The 18,018-nt window shown below is 37.9% G+C and overlaps 1 long non-coding RNA gene across 4 annotated transcripts in view; it reads right to left on the bottom strand.

The window, feature by feature from the left end:
- Positions 1 to 18,018, bottom strand: part of LOC107313086 (uncharacterized) — a 58,099-nt gene that overhangs the window by 4,917 nt on the left and 35,164 nt on the right. For all 4 annotated transcript variants that reach the window (XR_014945255.1, XR_001554789.3, XR_001554791.3 and 1 more), the window contains 2 exons: positions 10,154 to 10,233; positions 164 to 233 (listed from right to left, as the gene is read on the bottom strand). This is a non-coding gene — a long non-coding RNA (uncharacterized LOC107313086). The remainder of the gene's footprint in view (positions 1 to 163; positions 234 to 10,153; positions 10,234 to 18,018) is intronic.

The following is an 18,018-nucleotide window of genomic DNA, read 5'->3' as shown; positions in this document are numbered from 1 at the left end:
AGAAAAAAAAAAAAAAAAAAAAGTCACAGAGAACATTATTGGTCAAGTCTGCTCTGGAACAGAAATAAAGGAATTCTTTATCACTGAAAATGGATCTTGCTTTTAAACAGAAACATCATCTTGCTTCAGAACAAGCAGAATGTCTTCAAGAGGGAATACTTACAAAGAGCATAGGCCCATTTCCAAGATGTCCTTCTCATGGGACATTTCCAGGTTACAGAGCAGGTCAGGGACTGCCAGAAAAGACAACAGTTCAGCTGGACACACACAGGTGAGTCTAATATTTTTAAGTCAGTTGATAGATTTATTACTCAAAATTACAGTTGTGTTCTTTACATTCCTTATACTCAAGTTACTTACTCAAAAGGGACTTCTCTAAAGAAAACTAATTGAAAATTTGACCCCAACAGACCTGCAGTAGTTGTTAAGGGATTGATTCTTGTTTAAGAAACAATTTGGAGACAGGGGCTAATATGCAGTCTAAATATGTTAATGACTTAATGATTTTTCTCTGAAAGTAGAGCATCCCAAAAACCTTGCTCAAGTACTGTCATCAGCACATTTGTCACAGCTATACAACATCCTATACTCTTCTCTTTCTTTGAAGGCCAGAATGAACCACATACTTCCCTGTACTGTACTGTATAGAAGGCATATCTCTCAGGGGGAAGCAGTGAGTGGGGTGGCCAATGTGAGAAGAAATGAGGTTCTAAGCTTTGCTGGGCACAGCTAGCTCCAATGGAACCACTGTAGGACACAGATGAGCCCATCAGCCAAGCTGCTGGCACCTATGTGTTTAAGAAATAGTAAAAAGAAGGCTGGGGAAGTAGGGAATAAAGAGTGAGAAACTGCATGGGAAACTGTAAGGTCAGTGAGGAAGGAGGAGGAGGTGGTGTACCAGGCATTAAAACAGAAATTGTCTCATAGCCTGTTGAGACAATCATGACAGAGAAGGGGAGAGATGTGAGAGGGAAGGAGCTGCAGAGAAACCACAGTGTACTGATTGTATCCTCTCATTCACCCAAGCTGTTCAATGCTAGATAGAGGGACTGGGAGTAAAGAAATGAAGTTGAGTTTGAGGGAGGGGAGGAAAGCAATTGTTTTAGTGTTTGTATTTTGCTACCATAGTCTATTTTAATTGGTAATATATTAATTCTCCTCAAATTGAATATGTTTTGCCCATAACCCTCATTGTCAAGAAAACTGTCTGTCTTTATCTCAACCCACAGCTTTCTCATCCTTCTTTCTCCTCCTTCTACTGAGGAGGCGGGTTGAGTGACTGGCTGGATGATATTTGCCCTTAGACAAGCTTAACTCACTACAGTCGCAGTGCACAAGATCAGATTTTTCCATAGATGACTAGGAAAATGAAACCACATTGAACTTTCAAAATCCCGCTAATAGCTCTGATTCTCCATCTCTTTGTAGCCGAGAAAAGATACAGGTTCATGCAAACTTTTATTAATTTTAATGTATCTGCCTGCAAGCATATTTTCCATACACAGAAGGCTGTGTGTCTTCTGTGAAGACTCTATAAAGCCAGCGAAGCTCTACCACAGCACAAGGCTCTACCAGACTCAAAAAAACTGCAGGATGGGGATCATGAATTGCTCAAATAAACCTAAAGCCAATATAACTCTCAAAGGCCTATGAACCAAAACAAGAAAATCACTTAGCAATTAGTCCACAACTATTTAGCTCTATGGTCATCAAAATACTGAAGAAAAAAATTGTTGCCAATGTAGTCAGGGTTCTCTTAATTTCATGCACTGTGACTTCAACAATTTCTTCATTTCTCATTTTATTTCTCTAAAAGTGGCTTCATTTAAAATCAGGGGAACCGCATTTCATGCTCTTCAATTTCATTAAAAATATACAAAAACCCTTACTAAAAGAATACTCCTCTAATTAAACCATTGTAGCAGAAGGAATTACTGAAATGATGAATCTGAAAGCATTCTGACATACTCTATATTCCTTTGCACATCATTCCTATATTACACAAGTAAGAAGGAACAAACTCCTCCCTTAAAATAAAACAGGTTTAGGATCACATGATGAAGTATGAAACACTCAAGAGTAAAACAAATGAGTTAACCCACAGATTTTCTCAAGTGTTACAAGAAATAAGGCCATTGATCACTTCATCACTGCAAGAACATAATATCACACCCTCAGAAAATCTACATGTGTCCTCTTGACAATAAAGATGTGATTATTATCCTCACTTAAAATTTTTTTCATATGGGACATAATATAAATACCACAGGAACAGCATAAGACAAATTCAGCGTCAATCAATACATGCTGCTTAATTAGCATTTGAATTGAAGCCTTGCTGAAAATAAGAGAAAGTTAAAATATAGTATTACTCTTCACAGGAAGGAGTGAGAAAATAAGGCTTTTTTAAAGTGTATTCTTTCCAGGAACAAAATGAACAGCAACTACTGTTCTGAGCCTGACGCTAGGAAACAGAATGAGGTGGAGTTTTATTTCACTCTTAATAAACATGAAATTAGCACTATGTTAAAACACTGGTTCATAGCAAACTCAATTTTGTAATCAATTAAATAACTGCTCCACGTTCCAACAGTATTTAAGGGATTTCTTGGTTACAGGACAAGTACATGATATATCAAAACTATTTTTACTACTCAAAAGGCGTAAGTGAACAGATTCCAAGAAAGTCAAGAAAGAAAAGTTAAATTTATGTTATAGCATGAATGAAAATAAAAACAGTATCTACCACACAGAACATATGAAATAGGAAGCTTTGTTTCACCAAAACCTCTCTATCAAAAGCCTTCAAATGTCAATTCACTTGTTTTAAATTCACTTTTGTTATTTTCCTTACAATCCATAAGAAATGCTGGAATACTGGGAATATCCACAGCAAACATACGTTAGTAGCTCTGACAGTACTATCAACAGTGATCAAAGCAGTGAATAGTGCAAATGCATTACTGAGTGATTACTGGGAGACTTTAATCTTTTCTCATAAATGACATCTCTCCAGCTGCCTGATCATTTGGGTTTCAGAACAAAATGCATGCTTTTTAAAGCTTCGGACTGATATGAGCGGTTCACAAGTAGGACCATGAGGAATCTCATATGGCAGTGGTCACATGCTGTCCTGTTCTATGTTCAGGAGGATTAAATTGCTTCAAATGAACCACAACATCAGCTCATGAAAAAAGATTTCATATTTTTTAAAGAATCTTACTATTGCAGAGAAGAACTATAATTAATATATATTTTCTGTTTGTAACATTTAGATAAAGATGTATTAAAAATATCTTTTTAAATATTTGCTGAACTCATACTTGAAAAACTAACAATTGAAAATATTGCAACATATACTTTTCTCACTTGCTCACTCCATTGTAAAACAGTGGAGTGCACAGTATATAAAGTGGTGGGAGAGTAGGTTCCCTAAAACGTAACACACTGGGAAACTAGTCTAACATACTTTGGCAATTCTGCTTGAAGCTATTTCTATCAACAACAAAGAAAAGAAGGTATCATTGATTTCTATGGATACTGGCTCAGATGCAAAGACAGTATAAACAAACAAAGCTTTAGGGACTGTTTTTGATCACTTCATTTTTTGTTTTTTCTTTTATTTTTTCAGAGGTTTTTTGTTTATGGGAGGTTTTTTGTTTTTGTTTTTACTGTTGCACATTTCTACATTTCCTTTTTTTTGCTGAAATACAGAACAGCTGTTTGCACTAGCTTACCAATTCAATGCTGTGGGGGAAAAAAAAAAAATCACATCTAAATTTCCTTTATTGTATTTTATTTTAAGTAGAATAGCTAAGATCTTATCTCATTCAAAGGAGAACAAAATAAAAGTCCAAAAAAGGCAGGGAGGAGAGAAAATCTACTGTGCTGATCATGCGGGAATGTTTCTCCCAGCACGTGTCACTACAGATATAGTCTGCTGGAACATCTTGCTCTCCAATATGTGGCTAATAGAGCAGAAGCAACAGTGAAATGGTTCACATTCTAAGGAGTGATCCCCAAAATTCTTTTAGTGTCATTATAATGACAAATATGAAATAGAAGAGTAGTTGTTAATCATATACAAAGAAATGCACATGCCACATGTGAACAGAGGCTAGCCCTTGCAGTAAGTTACACAACACAGTAAGATCAACTGTACACATAGTACAGCTAATATGGATGCTCAGTGAACATGCTCAGTTTTTCTGGACATTCACAGCTCCAAATATTCTGAACACTTGCTTTGTAATTCAATAAAATCTGTGGGAAAATAAGTGGATACAGGCAGAGAAACATGAACATCAGAGTAAAAGGTAAGCAGAGCACAACCCCACACATTAAGTAGCTCTGCTTATGTTCTAAAACCTGACAAAAATGTTGGGCAACAGCTTTGCTACCACAGACAAACTACCAACATAGCGCTATACAGCACAGGTCCCTGAATGAGTACGAGAGAGACCCTTCAGCAAAAATCAGTCTGCAGAAGAGACTACAGTGACACAGCTACCATGTTTTTAAGAGAAGTCGCTCATTTTTGAGTAAGTTGTGCAATGCAAATATACACACGACCTCTGAGCTCTCTAGTTACCTTAAGTGTCACCACATTATGATTGGTGCTATGACAAAAGTCTACATATATCCTTAAATCAGGATATGCCCTGTAGCTTCACATTTGATCCTCACTCGCTTTGTAACTCAAGGAAACAAATTAAGCACAGTGCCTGGGTGCATATTGATCCTGAGTCTAACTACTGTGCTTTTCAAGCCAAAAGGACAGATTGCTGGCTGTGCGTAGGTGGGGGCAGACAATTAGTGCACTATACACACATCTATGGCTAGAAAAAGCTTTGTCTATCTGACACAGCAGCATATAACAGAGCATGACTTCTATGCCCAGCACTTTTTTTCTTCCTTTCCCTGCTGTCACAGACAGTGAAATGAGGCAAGGGATGACAGCTATCTGATAAGTCACTACTTAGCCGAAAGTCAAGTGCCACACACAGATAGTTGGCGGCACAGTTTCCCCCACACGTTAAGGACCCATTCAAAATCGCAAATAATAATTTACCTCACAAGAGTTTGCTCATTATGTGCTTTCCCTGGCCCTTGTGCTCTTGTAAAACCTTCTTTGAGTAGGTAGGCATGAAATAATCTCCTGCTGCCTGTAGCACTGGCCTTTTTTTCTTTTCATGTGACTGCAAACAGAAACTCCTTATTCAAAAAGGAAAAGGTTATTAAACTCAGCAGAGTTATTTTTGAAAAAGATAGAAATGAACTGTGACTGCAATCTTAAGTGTGAGTCTTGCCTGGAAAGCTGTTCGACTTACAAAAGGCAAATGGAAAGTACAGATTCAAGTCAAGTCTGGCCATTTTCACATATAGTCACCATTAAACTTACAAGACAGTAATCTGCTATCCCATTTTGTTATGAATGGTCCTTGAATTTTGTCTTTCTATTAGTTTTATTAAAGCTGCCTTAGAGCTTTATGCTCCCTTGACATGAATCTGCCTTTTCCAAACAAGGCACATATCTCTAAAGAATTCAGATATCGCTTGTACTTGGGTGCATTGCCTCACTAATGTCAGTGAGTGACATGCGGAACATGAAGGCCATGATGGCACTGGAGCTGTGTCCAATTAAATCTTTATGATCATACCAGGTTACCTGCAGAACAGCACCACAGTCATGACATAAAAAATCAGCAGTATGGAAGCCAGTGCATTTCTCCAAAGGCCAAGTATCAGCTTGCCTGCTTGTTTTAACCCAAATGATGAATGGCAGTAAGAATGGCACTTGTTCTTAGTCTCTCTCATCTTCTTGTTTGTTTAATGGCTGGATAGCCCAGCTGCAGTATTTCTTTTACATAAAGCTCACCAAGAGCATTCCCGACCTAAAATTTTAATGCTAATATCTTCCTGGTGCATAAATTGCCACAACAGTTTCTCAGTGACTCAGATGACTACACAGTGTCTTGAAAGAGCACGGACTCAGGCTGGTAAAAATGACTGTTAGCACCAGTCACACTTGATTGAAAATAAAACAGATAAGCTGTATTAAAGCATCTTATTGGTAACCATTGAGAAATGGAGTGAGTTAATTACTATTTCCTTTCTTTTCCCAGTGATCTGCAATCCCTGGATGAACGCTGTATAAACCAGAAAGGTTTTTGTGGCCATCCTTTAGTAATTGACCTTTAGTTCTCCCCATTTCATTTGCCCTAAGTGTTAATCGACTTTGAAAAAGCAGTATATTATCCTTTTAGGGAAAAGAAAAAAAAAAAAAAAAGTCTGATTTGTGCCCGCCAACATCTTACAGCATCAAAGCCTTGTTAAATCATAGCGCAGTATGGCTGAAAATGAGTCTCCAGAAGAAATGGAAAGAGGGTGGGGGAAGGAAGCAGTTCTGTCATTGAAAGAACTTCACTGCCATCTAGAGAGAAACTGAGAGTTTTGTGAAGGGAGGATCAGGCTGTAAGTCAAAATATTTCCATTCTGCTGCTGTTTAGGGGGAAGGTAGAGGCTTAGTTCAGGTTCACTGCATCTATACATGTTCTAAATCAACTTTTTTGCAATTTTCACTAAAAAATAATATGTCCAGGAATATAATTTACCATGAATTCTAAAGAAACCCTGGGAGATAGCTTTAAAGGTTCAGTCATAGGCTTTTCTACAATGAGGTGTGATATGTGTACCGTTTTGTTTCTCAGAAGGTCTTTGAAGAGGTAGGTGCTGTATCTTTTCAGAGGGAGCTTCAGTCACAAACAATTTACATTTTGACAGATATACCCTGCTCTCAGCAGCTGCCTTTATGATACTGCTTGTCAGTTACAAACAACCCATGTGCTATTTTAGGCTATGATTTTTTTTTCTTTCAAATATATAAAATTGCCTTTTCTGAGTGTTTGATACACAGCAGCCTCCTAGAAACCAAGTCAGACAGGGAGTAGGAGGAGCCCATGAAATACATGAGCAGTCTGCTTTAATCTGACCCATTTCATTTAGTCTGCTTCTGTCCAAAAAGCAACTGAGCTCCATTTAGCACAGAAGTTGGTCAGCTGCTACAAAAGCCAGAGCAAAGTTCCTCATCACCGGCACCTAACACAGTTACATTCTCAAGGCAGCTGTCAGACAGGTGTACAGCTAACTGCATTTGGAACAAAACAAATTAATTTGTAGCTCAAGGTACAGTCAGCACACAGTGAAACTGTGTCATTAATGAACCTCAAATGAGGTAGTTCATTACTGCTGTCTCTCAAAAATACTCACTCTGAATTGTGGCCCTCTTGGTCACCACCACCATTAACTACTTGCTAATTAACAGGTATTGTGGGACTTGAAACAGATGACAATAGTCCACAGGTTCCCTGTCCATTGACTTACGGAAAATTTCAATACCAAAACCCGTTTGAGGACCAAGGATTGTTTGTTAGTATGAATCCAACAGCAACTACTAAAGGCTCTCTGGTATTCTCCATATTGCTTTTCTTATTGCAGCACCACGTGAATTTGCTTCCTTGGTGTAATCCTATCAGGTCTGAGTATCTTGAGATCTGATAGTATTTTATGACTACCTTCTTAGCTAGCTACTGCAGCGCTCTATGACAGTGGAAGGTATTTTCCCACTGTGGCAGAAGTAATGAAATAATACTACACGGAAAAGGATGACAGTGATTATATTGTAACTAGGAATATGTAAAACACACTGCATTATAAAATTATGAAAGGCAGCATCTGAATTATTCACTCTCTTCATTCCAGACTAAGAATGGGACCTCAAAATGGGAAATTAAACCTACAAAAAAAAAATCTCAATTTGAAATAGTACTGCAATCAGAGACTTTTAATTCCATACAGCTCTGCACTCCTTGACATTTGCCCTGACTGGATACCAAATGAGACCATTCTGAACACTCATTTTATGTGAGCATGGGTGGCTACTCAAGGTGAAAGCAATGAAGAATCAAGCCCACAGAACCTATTACACGAACCGTAAGGTTCACTAAGCCAAGAACTGGTCTCTCTAAGGTGACTGGCTATCTTCTCATTCCTATTAGTGGCAACACTGGCAAGTTCCTGGATGGAAGAACATAGTAATTTTGAGTGATGGGTTTATGAGGACACAGGAGTGGCCACTTTAATGGGGTATTAGGAAACACTGAATACAGAAGAATGAAGTGGATGACTGACTAGATAGATCTTCCAGTCCAAACGCCTTGTAAAATGCAGAAGGCAATTCTTCCATTCATTACAACCAACAGATTTGTCAGGAGGGAAAGCCCCTGTGCACCTTCAAAACCCAATTTGTCCTTTTTGCTGACAAACACAATTAAGCTGTGCAATTCAGGGAAGAGAACAGTAGACAATAACAATAGTTATTGTGAAAGGACAGAGATTTAAACATGGCTAAACTGGGCTCTGTGCTGTTACCCTACTTCTTACCCTGCCAAGAGACCTTGAAAACAGTCATGAAATAATGACAGAGAGGGAGAGCTCACCTTGCAACTCTGGAGCATTAAAACTGAACTGGATAACTGTCAAAAACCAGACAGTTGTAGATACAGTTGTGCTTTCCTGATGAAGTAGAACTATAGAGGTTTTTTGGGTTTGGTTGTGGTTTTTTGTTTGTTTGTTTGTTTGTTTTTTGTTTTGTTTTGTTTTTAATGCAAATAAATAAAGCCCATAAAACTTGCAGCATGCAGACCAGCCCTTTGTCCACTATATTTTACGAAGTTGTTGTAGGCACTATTGCCAACAGACAGTACTGTTAATATCAGGCACAAGTACACGAACTTGAAATAGGAAGCAAAGATAACATTCATATTGTAGAAATGAAAGGATAGCATCTCTTTTCTGCCTGGAATTTATTGTGGAGTCAAAGGGCACTGAAGAAATTCTGTTTTATTTGTACATGCCACTGGAGATAACAGGATGGGCTTCATGAAGATGTGAATCTCTCAGTTTTTTTTGAAGGCTCGCTCACAATGTATTATTTTTCAAGGGATATAAATAAAACTCCTTTGAAGGTACTTACTTGCAGTATAACTGTAATCAATTTACTTCACATCTTGATGCTTCCACCCCCTTTCCAGTCTTTCTTCTCACTTATTGAGATTCTCTATTTCTAAGGGTAGACTGTTACTCACTACATTTTTGGTGAAATTACTTGTACAATGAAACCTAGTGTCCACTTCAAAGGTAACTGTCATGTCACTGTCCAGACCTTGTTCAAAATGAAATCCCCTAGAATATTTTTATTCCCTCCTCCTTTCATGGGCTCTTACCTCACAGGTACATTGACTGATGAATATCATTCCAGGTTTAGGTTGCTGCATAAGCTTCTCCTTAAATGCCACCTAAGGCATATTACAGCTGGCACTGATGCAGAGTAAATTACAGTTTTGGCTTTATATTATAAGACATGTTTATTTTTATAATGATTGTGAACATTTTGGAGAATAGTTAAGGTCTGCTCTGAAGAAAGAAAAAGCAAAAGTCTAATGTTGTTTGGTTTGTTTCAGTGGCCAACATTAGAACAGACTGTTACTTATAAGCTGACAACAGTTACTCTTCTAACACAAATGTCAGGGTCGCAGCCTCTCGATTTGGGATGTATTGAGACTGATCATGATGGAAGATCATGTGTGCATGTAATCATGATATCTGATATCAAAGTCACAAAAAATGTATTCAGGGATAGTAAATATCATCATGGCAGGGCATTAATGTCATTCATCACTTAAGCAGCCTGATCCAGGTACTAATCAGGCATAAATCACTATAACACCACTGAGACTAGTCAAGCTTCACCAATTTTCACTGGCAAAAAAGCTGTCCTGTAATATTATGATCTACAGAAGAGCCTTACAACACAGAAAAGAAACGGACAAAGAGGCAGTAGATTTGAGTGTTTTAGAGCTCTTCTGCTGTTTGTATGTAACCTCCTCCTCCTTAAATTTGTTCACTTTTTAAAGAGGCTACTCACCTTCTTGGTCAGACTGTTTCAGACTAGACTGGAACCAGTGTCCTAATGAAGAACTCTGTCAGGTGCCTTGCAAACCGTTTCATATTCACTTTATGTGTGAACTATAGGAAGTGAGCTGCTTGAATGGGTTACAAACTATCTCACACACCAGAGCCAGAAGGTACTTACGACAAGAAGCAGTTCCGAATGAAGGGAGTTGACTTGTGGAATACCATAACGTTAGTATTGATTGTGTTTACTTTACAAGCCTGAAAGAAGCAAAATGCAATAAAGTGATGAAATGTGCTGATGATACAAAGTGAGTGAATAAAAAAATGCACAATAGGAAAGCAATAAAATTCACAGCAACTTGGCTAGACTGGAGTCATGGGCAGATAAGTGCCTTATGCAATTCAATTTGGAAAAAGGTAAGATAATGAATCTTTGGACAAAATAGCAAGAAAAGAGAGCACTATCTTCAATGGACAGTGGCAATTACTGATTTTAATTTGCATTTTAACATTTCAGTGCAGGAGGAAATGACATGCAGTAAACACAGGTCTCTAAAAAAAAGCTTCCTCTGCAAGCTTCCCCCTTCCCCCACCATTCACCAGTTGCTGCTGTATGGTGTGGGAAAAACAAAAGGGAAAATCATTCCAATACTGGTTTTGATTAGGTATTATGAAAGTTATGTTTATAATATGAATATCAGTCCTTTTAATAAAATAAGATGTAGGATGTGAAGAAAAAGAGAAATACAAATAAGGTAAAACAAAATATGTACTTATGAAGTCAGAGAGTACATTTGGAAAGCAGTGAGGAAGATTAGCCACATTGCTCTCAGGGGCTTTACAGAAGTAAAAATCCCAGCATACTAATACTACTGTGAAATGCCTAAACATTATGTTAAAGGGAAAAAGAAAAATGAAAAAAGGAGAGAGGAGCTGCAGGGAAATACAGAATACCCTGACGTCTGAGACAGGATGTAAAATACCAGAGCTGTCAGACTTATCCATTAGGTACTGCTGATTGTTCCCAAAACATTGGTAAGGCCACTGACATTCCAAACCTTCTGTGACATGCAAATAACCATAAGAAGCCATTATTTTCAGTAGCACCATTCAGGTGCCAATAGACTGGCTTCTGGCTTCTGCTTAACTATTCTCTGGCTCCAGATAAGAATCTGTCCTAAGGAGAGGACAGGAACTATTAAGATGCATCACTAAGTGAAAGAAAAGTAGTGAGAGTTTTAAAGTCCCTTTACTTCACAATACCTCCTCGGGTAGAATATTCACCTGCACTGTGCAATTCAAACCTGGATCCCACTGCACGCTTGACAGAGAGGGAAGTTTTGAGTTCACCTCTCCCATTCTACAGGTGTATATTCCATATGAAATCTTCCATTAAATCAGTAATGGAAAATAAGGAAAACCATCTATAATAAATATCAACCAAATTCCCCAAGACCAAAGAAGCCCACACTTCCATGCTCAACAAACCTGTTCTCCACCTCATGCACAAATTATCCACAAAATATAATGAATATCTGAATGCTTTTTCTCCCTCATATGTGACTCTGTCACTGAAAGAGGAAAAACACAGAGCCTGCAAGCTCAACAAGTGAGCAGAAAAAGCTATGTCTAATAAGAAACAAATAACAGGGTCCAGTATTGCTCCAAACACAGGAACATCTAGGGAAGAAAGCTTAATGATAGACTAGATGTGCTCTGGTTAGATTCTGGATAAAGGAACAACATTCTGTCCTTCAGTTACAATGAGGTCAAATGCACATAATTTGCATGCAAACAAAAGCTCTGTTTTACTTCCAACCATGCTAAGTCCATCTGGAGCAAAGAGACAGGCTGAGGTCTTTCTATTTAATATCTGAGCAATATCACTAATGCACATCTTTTTCCAAGCTGTTACAGTCAAACTGATCCTACAGCCCACAGTCCTGTTGTATGATCTCCTGGTCATGAACCTGACCAATCCAACTACTGGAATATGACTGGCCATGCAACTAGAAGAAAAAAAATCCTGTTAATTGGTAAATGCTACACTTGCAATTAAATCTGTTAAATTTCAATCATTTTTACTAAAAAAATAAAGGTAATAGCAGAAACAATCAACATTGTAATTGTCAACTGTAATCTGACATTAGAGAGAGAAAATCATTTCACAGAATCATTAGGATTGGGAGGGACCTCTGGGGAGCATGAAGTCCAACTTCCCTTCTAAAGCAGGTTCCCTAGAGCAGGCTGCACAGGAAAGCATCCAAGAGTGTTCTGAATATCTCCAGAGAAGGAAGTCTCCACAGCCTCTCTTGGTAGCCAGTGCTCTGTCACCCTCACAGTAAAAAAGTTTTTCCTCAAGTGCATATGAGTTTCCTGCATTCCTGTTCTTGCACCTTTTGCCCCTTGTCCTATTTCTGGGCATTGCTGTAAAGAGTTTGGCCCTACTTAACACCGACTTCAGACCAGCCCTTTACATACTTATAAGCTTTGAGAAATCCCTTCTCAGTCTTCTCCAGGCTGAACAGCCACAGGTCTCTCAGTCTTTCATCATAAGAGAGATGCTTCAGACTATCATTTTTGTGGTTGTCTGCTGAATTCTTTCAATGATGTCCCTGTCTTTTTTAAATTGGGGAGACCAGAACTGGACATGTATTCCAGATGTGATCTCACCAGGACAGACTAGAGGGGGAGGCCACATTCTTTTTAATGTACCCCAGGATAACTTGGGCCTTCTTGTCCACAAGGGCACACAGTACAAGAGGAAAGACTACATTCTCTTGCAGACAGGACACAGAATCAGATCAAGTAGTGATCTGCTTGTCCTCACAGTAATCACCCAATTGTCCATTAATATCTAACAAGAAAAGCATTGTTTATGCATCTTTAAATTATAGATGGGTTTTTTGGCATGCAAAAAGTCACAGCAGCCAACAGCCAACAGAAGAAAAGCCAGTCAAGTTATGTGATTTTCAATACCATGATTATGTGTTATCACTTTTTTTTTTTAAGTATATGCTCCTTCTGCATTTTCCTAACACATACAAGATACCCCAGCCTCTCATCTGATCTACCATCACAGTGTTAGAAATGGTAACGTGTATTACACTCCTATATTACAATGGGCCAATAAATATGGCAAGAAACACCTTTTAGGAAGCACGTAGACACTACAGACCCTTTTAAAATCTCTTACCTTACAGACTACTAAAATGATTACATCTCATATTTGTTTCAAACAAAACTTAAAGGTTTTAAGGAAGGCACTAGACACAGAGAGAGAGAATGTCATTTTTTTATTATTATTTTATATTTTATGGTTAATTACACTACTGCTAGAGGCTGAATACTAATCACCTGAAATCAAATAAAATAAGAAGCAAACCAAGCTGTTAATTTGACAGCTGGGCATTTCTTCATATGTACCTGATAAAAGGATCCTTGGGAGGAGATAACTTTTAGAATTGTGCAAAGTATATTTCTATAGGAGGCAAAATTGCAGCAGGGCTTCAAGGAGGGAGCCAGATCCTTCTTTTAATAAACTGGCAGCTAAAAGAAAGAACTCCAGCACACTTGCAAACATGCCTGTAGGTAATGAGTGCATGTGCAGCTCTGAAGGGTTACAGATCTCTGCATAAAACTCTGACCTAAAGCTAACAGTCAATTTAGAATCAAATTATAGGGGTGACACAAATGTGTAAATAATTCATAAGAATTTTAATTGATGTTTCTTTTCTGTGGCAACAGGCCTATTAGCATTATGGGTGATTACCTGTTTTTTAATCACTCTTTGTGTTATAGTTGCACATTATATAAACTACTCAATCCCGATACGCTAGAACAATTTAATGACTAATTCTACAGTAGTACTCACAGTCACACAAGCAGTACTATTTTTTTGGTGGAATTGTGCCAGTAAAGGCAACTTACCATTGAGAATATATTACACCACACCTTGATCCTGAGTCAAATTAAGCCAATGTTTTATACTCTTGAAAGCCCAACTGGTTTCTGCACTATGAATTACAGGGTTCGATACTGTTCAATTCAGAGGCAGCTGATCCTAGTGTTGTTTCAGATAGTACTGGTGCCACAGCAAGAGTGAAGGAACAGTACAGAACAGTACATTTAAACATATTCTCACCCACTCCCAGACTTTTTATAACAGCACTTTACTAGTGTTATTAAGCCTACTCTAAGATTCATCCGGTGGAGATATTATAACCTATCAATCTCTCTCTTAACACGTGTTCAGCTTTTTTTTTTTTTTTTTTTACTTCAAGCAAACCCAGTGGTAGTAGCTTAATGCTATCTGAAGGTTCAAAGTTAAAGCACTGTGAAGAGAAGAAAAGCCATACAAGCTATAAAACCTTGGCCTTGGATTCAGATTATAAGTAAGTCTGTTCGCTCATCACTGAGGTTAGCCATCTCCTTTCATGAGTAGCATATTTGTGTAAATTACTTTACTCTCAACATGTATAAATGCCTTTCACCAGCTTTGTGATGTCAGGTTCAGAGAGAATGGGAAGTGATACTAGACAAAGGTTAGAGGTATTTTTTATTTTTTCCCCAAATGCAATCATGTGTGTTGATGGAATTCAAGTTCCTTCTGAAAACCTTTGTCAAAGCTTTATTTCCTTCCACTGCTCTGCACAAGTCTGCCCTGGGAAAAGCTGGTGAAGATGACAGCCCTGGAGATTCTGGATAATTATTCTGCTCAGCCATAGCTTTCAGCATCCCCAGAGTTCCCAAATGTTCTTTCTTGTCTGGAAAAGTCATATCCCTAACAAGACAAGGTCTATACTGCTGTATTAGAAGATGTTCTTAAGGTGAGTATTATGTATGCACCAACAGAGGTGGCATGAGAAGCTTTTATGGGAACACATAAATAATAAACAAGAGCAAAAAATAAGATGAATAGTAAGCTTAGAGATAAGAATCATCTTTATGACATCTCTAATTATGCTGACTGCAAAGAGGGAAAAGAGATTTTTCTGTAAAATAACACCAACTATCATGAATAAAGTTTCCCATATCCAATGTGATTAAAGTACCCAGACCAGTTCTACATGTTGATTTATAAACAATGCCCCAATCCTGCAATCATGCGTAAGACTACAGGTAACTAAATCCCCAAGTAGCTCTAACTGCTAGAAAACAATTCACATGCTAAAGTTGTGTATGTGCCTAAGCATTTGCAAGAGTGGGACCTAAATTACAAATTACATTCCTCATGCCTCTGTGATCAAGCATGGCAGCTGTTTTACCTTCATACATCAACACAACACAGCCACTGAGACAAAGGAATGTCTGACCTTACGATACCACCGGGAGAACTGCAGGTAGGCTGATTAAAACTACTCAGATGGAAGGAGTCTTAAAATATGAAGCTTATAAATTATATAGTTCTGCCAATGCCATGGGGGAAACTACACAGCAACTTCCATAGACATACACTCATTCCGCATGACCACATTTGAGGGATAAAGTTTGAACGGTGATATAACACAACAGAGAAGGCAAAAGGCAAAACTTCTCTTGGTAAAGAAAAGACAGCAAAATCATCAGAATAATCAAGCTAAAAGCATTTCCCTAAGTTGCAATATTAATTATATTAATTGTAAGCCGGACCACTTGCAGACTAGAAGTACTGGACTGCCATCTGCCGGCACTGCTGAGTAATGAAAGTGCAGCAACAAAACTATTTTTAGGAAGTTCCTGCAAGACTTGGCTCTTGGCATATTTGCTGGTGATGCACTACCAAAATAACTGCAGTGGTCTGCACCACCAAGACAAGTGCTGCCTGCAGCAACTGTTCTAAATGCATCAAGAAATATCGAGATTTGGATGATTTCTGACATGGGCTGAAAATGAGCCGACAGAAGTCTAACGAGGAAACCAAAAGAAAAGGGAAAACATAGAAAAGGGAAAGTATAGAAGCTAGAAAAAAGGTTGCTCATATCAGCAGAGTTGGAAGCAGGTTCTACCCCAGCTGCTATGCAATGAAACTAAGGCAAACTAAATTAAAGGGAAACTAGCGAACTAAATGAAACTAAGGCAAAACAGAAATTTATCAGAAATTTATATTCTTTACTGAGGAAAATGAGTTTCTTTTGATATACGTTTATTTCCACATCATACAACTCCATATAAGAAATGGGGTTGGGCCTTCAGCTCACTGCCTATTCTGAAACTAAGGATAACATCCAGCAACCTAATGCCATTGTAAATCCATAATTATTTTGATTCCAAAAAACTTCAGACAAAAAAAAAAAAAAAAAGAACTCAACAGTGTTTACATTTCCTCCTAACATTCCCCAGGGTCACTCCTTAACTATAAAACCACTTATGGCTAAAATTAAGCTGCCCAATTGTTCCATTACTTCCCAGTTCTCATTATGCACTAAAACACCCATTCAGCATTTTTTTCCCCTCTACTAATGTAACAGAAACTCATCTGCTCAACAAGATTTATTGCTAGCTTTTTTTCTTGTGTTCACAAGAGATTGTTGTACATTTTGCAGTAGGTCTTTATTATCTAGTAATGATGGCTTGCAAATTAAATTAGTTTTTAATGGCACAGTTAAATTCTAATTTATGTTTTGGAGCTTTGTTTAATTCATTTAGTTGTAATGTAATTGCCTTCTCACTATTATCTTGCATTAGATAGGAAGAACAAAAGAATAGTGACTCTACTCCTCATATTCAGTTATTTTGCTTTTATTAAATCTTGTTACTAATTGCATTTCCCTGAGAAACTTTCTGAACTACTGTAGGCTTATCTGAGTGGGCAGAGTGTATGGTTGCTTCTCTTTCAGAAGCCTGAAGGAGTCAAACAGAACAGTTACTGTAACTCACTGGGGTCCAACTGTACATGTGGCTTGTTCATACTCTTTAGATGCAAGAGACATTACTGCCCTGCAGATTTTTGGCTGTAGCAATGTATGAAAACAAGACAGCAAAGGAAAGATAACAACAGCTCTTCACTCTTTCAGCTGCAAAAATCTGGCCCCAAAAGAGTCTGTTACTTGTAGTTTCATAAGAGCTATTTTGGATGACTGAAATCAGACTGGGGACAATTGCACCTGCAGGTTTGCCTCAGAGTGATTTTTCTCCTGTATTCCCATCAGGTCGTGTTCTGCCCTCTAAATCTTTGCTTTTGTGATAAAAGTTTCTTACAGACATCCCTCCTGTTCAGCATGAGGTTAAAAGTATTTGTTCAGTATCTCTTACAAGATATAGCAAGTCTATGAGTTAAGAGTTTGGAGGGCACAGTGCACTACAGATGATTCCAACCACAAGTTAATGTAGCCCTGCAATGGAACTTGAGAAAGATATTTCTTGAGTGGAAAAACTAAAGCACTAAAGGCTAAAACATTATGAAATCTTATGCACTAAATAGTTGGGAGGAAATAGATACTATACTTTCAATACATTCATTTTGAGTCAGTAAGAATTATTTTGACCCAAAAGGTTCATAAAAAGGTTAACCTTGCAGTCAGTCACGTACATTTTTAAAGGTCTTCATCTCTGCCTTTCTAAAACATACATTTTCAACTTTTAAAGAAAAAACAAAAATCAATGTGAATTGGTTTTAGGTTAGTAATTTGATATAAAGCAGGCAAGTATATGTAAAATAAAAATTCTGTCTCCTGTAATCTCTGTGAACCATGGCTCTGTCAGCCACACAGGCCCAAAGAACAAGTATGTTCCAGATGCTCAAAGGAGAGACCATGAGCAAGGGCTTCAGAGGTCAGCTTCCAGCTCAGGTGACAACTCTCAGAATAACCCAAAAAAGACAGATCACTTCCCAGTGCCCCAGTTTCTAGTCTGAAACCTATCAATAATAGCTTTTAGTTGGTTGCCTAGTTTAGTCAAAAAGATGGTTCACTTTTAACAAATGAAGGACTAAATCCATTTGAATAAAATGAAAAGAGCTAGAAACTCAAACTATTGCTACTATAAAACTGGAACTGATCGCGTATAAATGGTACTGCTTAAATACAGGAAGAGAGATAGATAATGTTCTGAACTGACACATTT

Source organism: Coturnix japonica, chromosome 4 (genome assembly GCF_054131305.1).
Source record: "Coturnix japonica strain WE chromosome 4, WE-NBRP24, whole genome shotgun sequence".
Taxonomy (NCBI): Eukaryota; Metazoa; Chordata; class Aves; order Galliformes; family Phasianidae; genus Coturnix; species Coturnix japonica.
The sequence above is the reverse complement of the archived record's forward strand: the minus strand, read 5'-3'. Positions and strand labels throughout refer to the sequence as shown.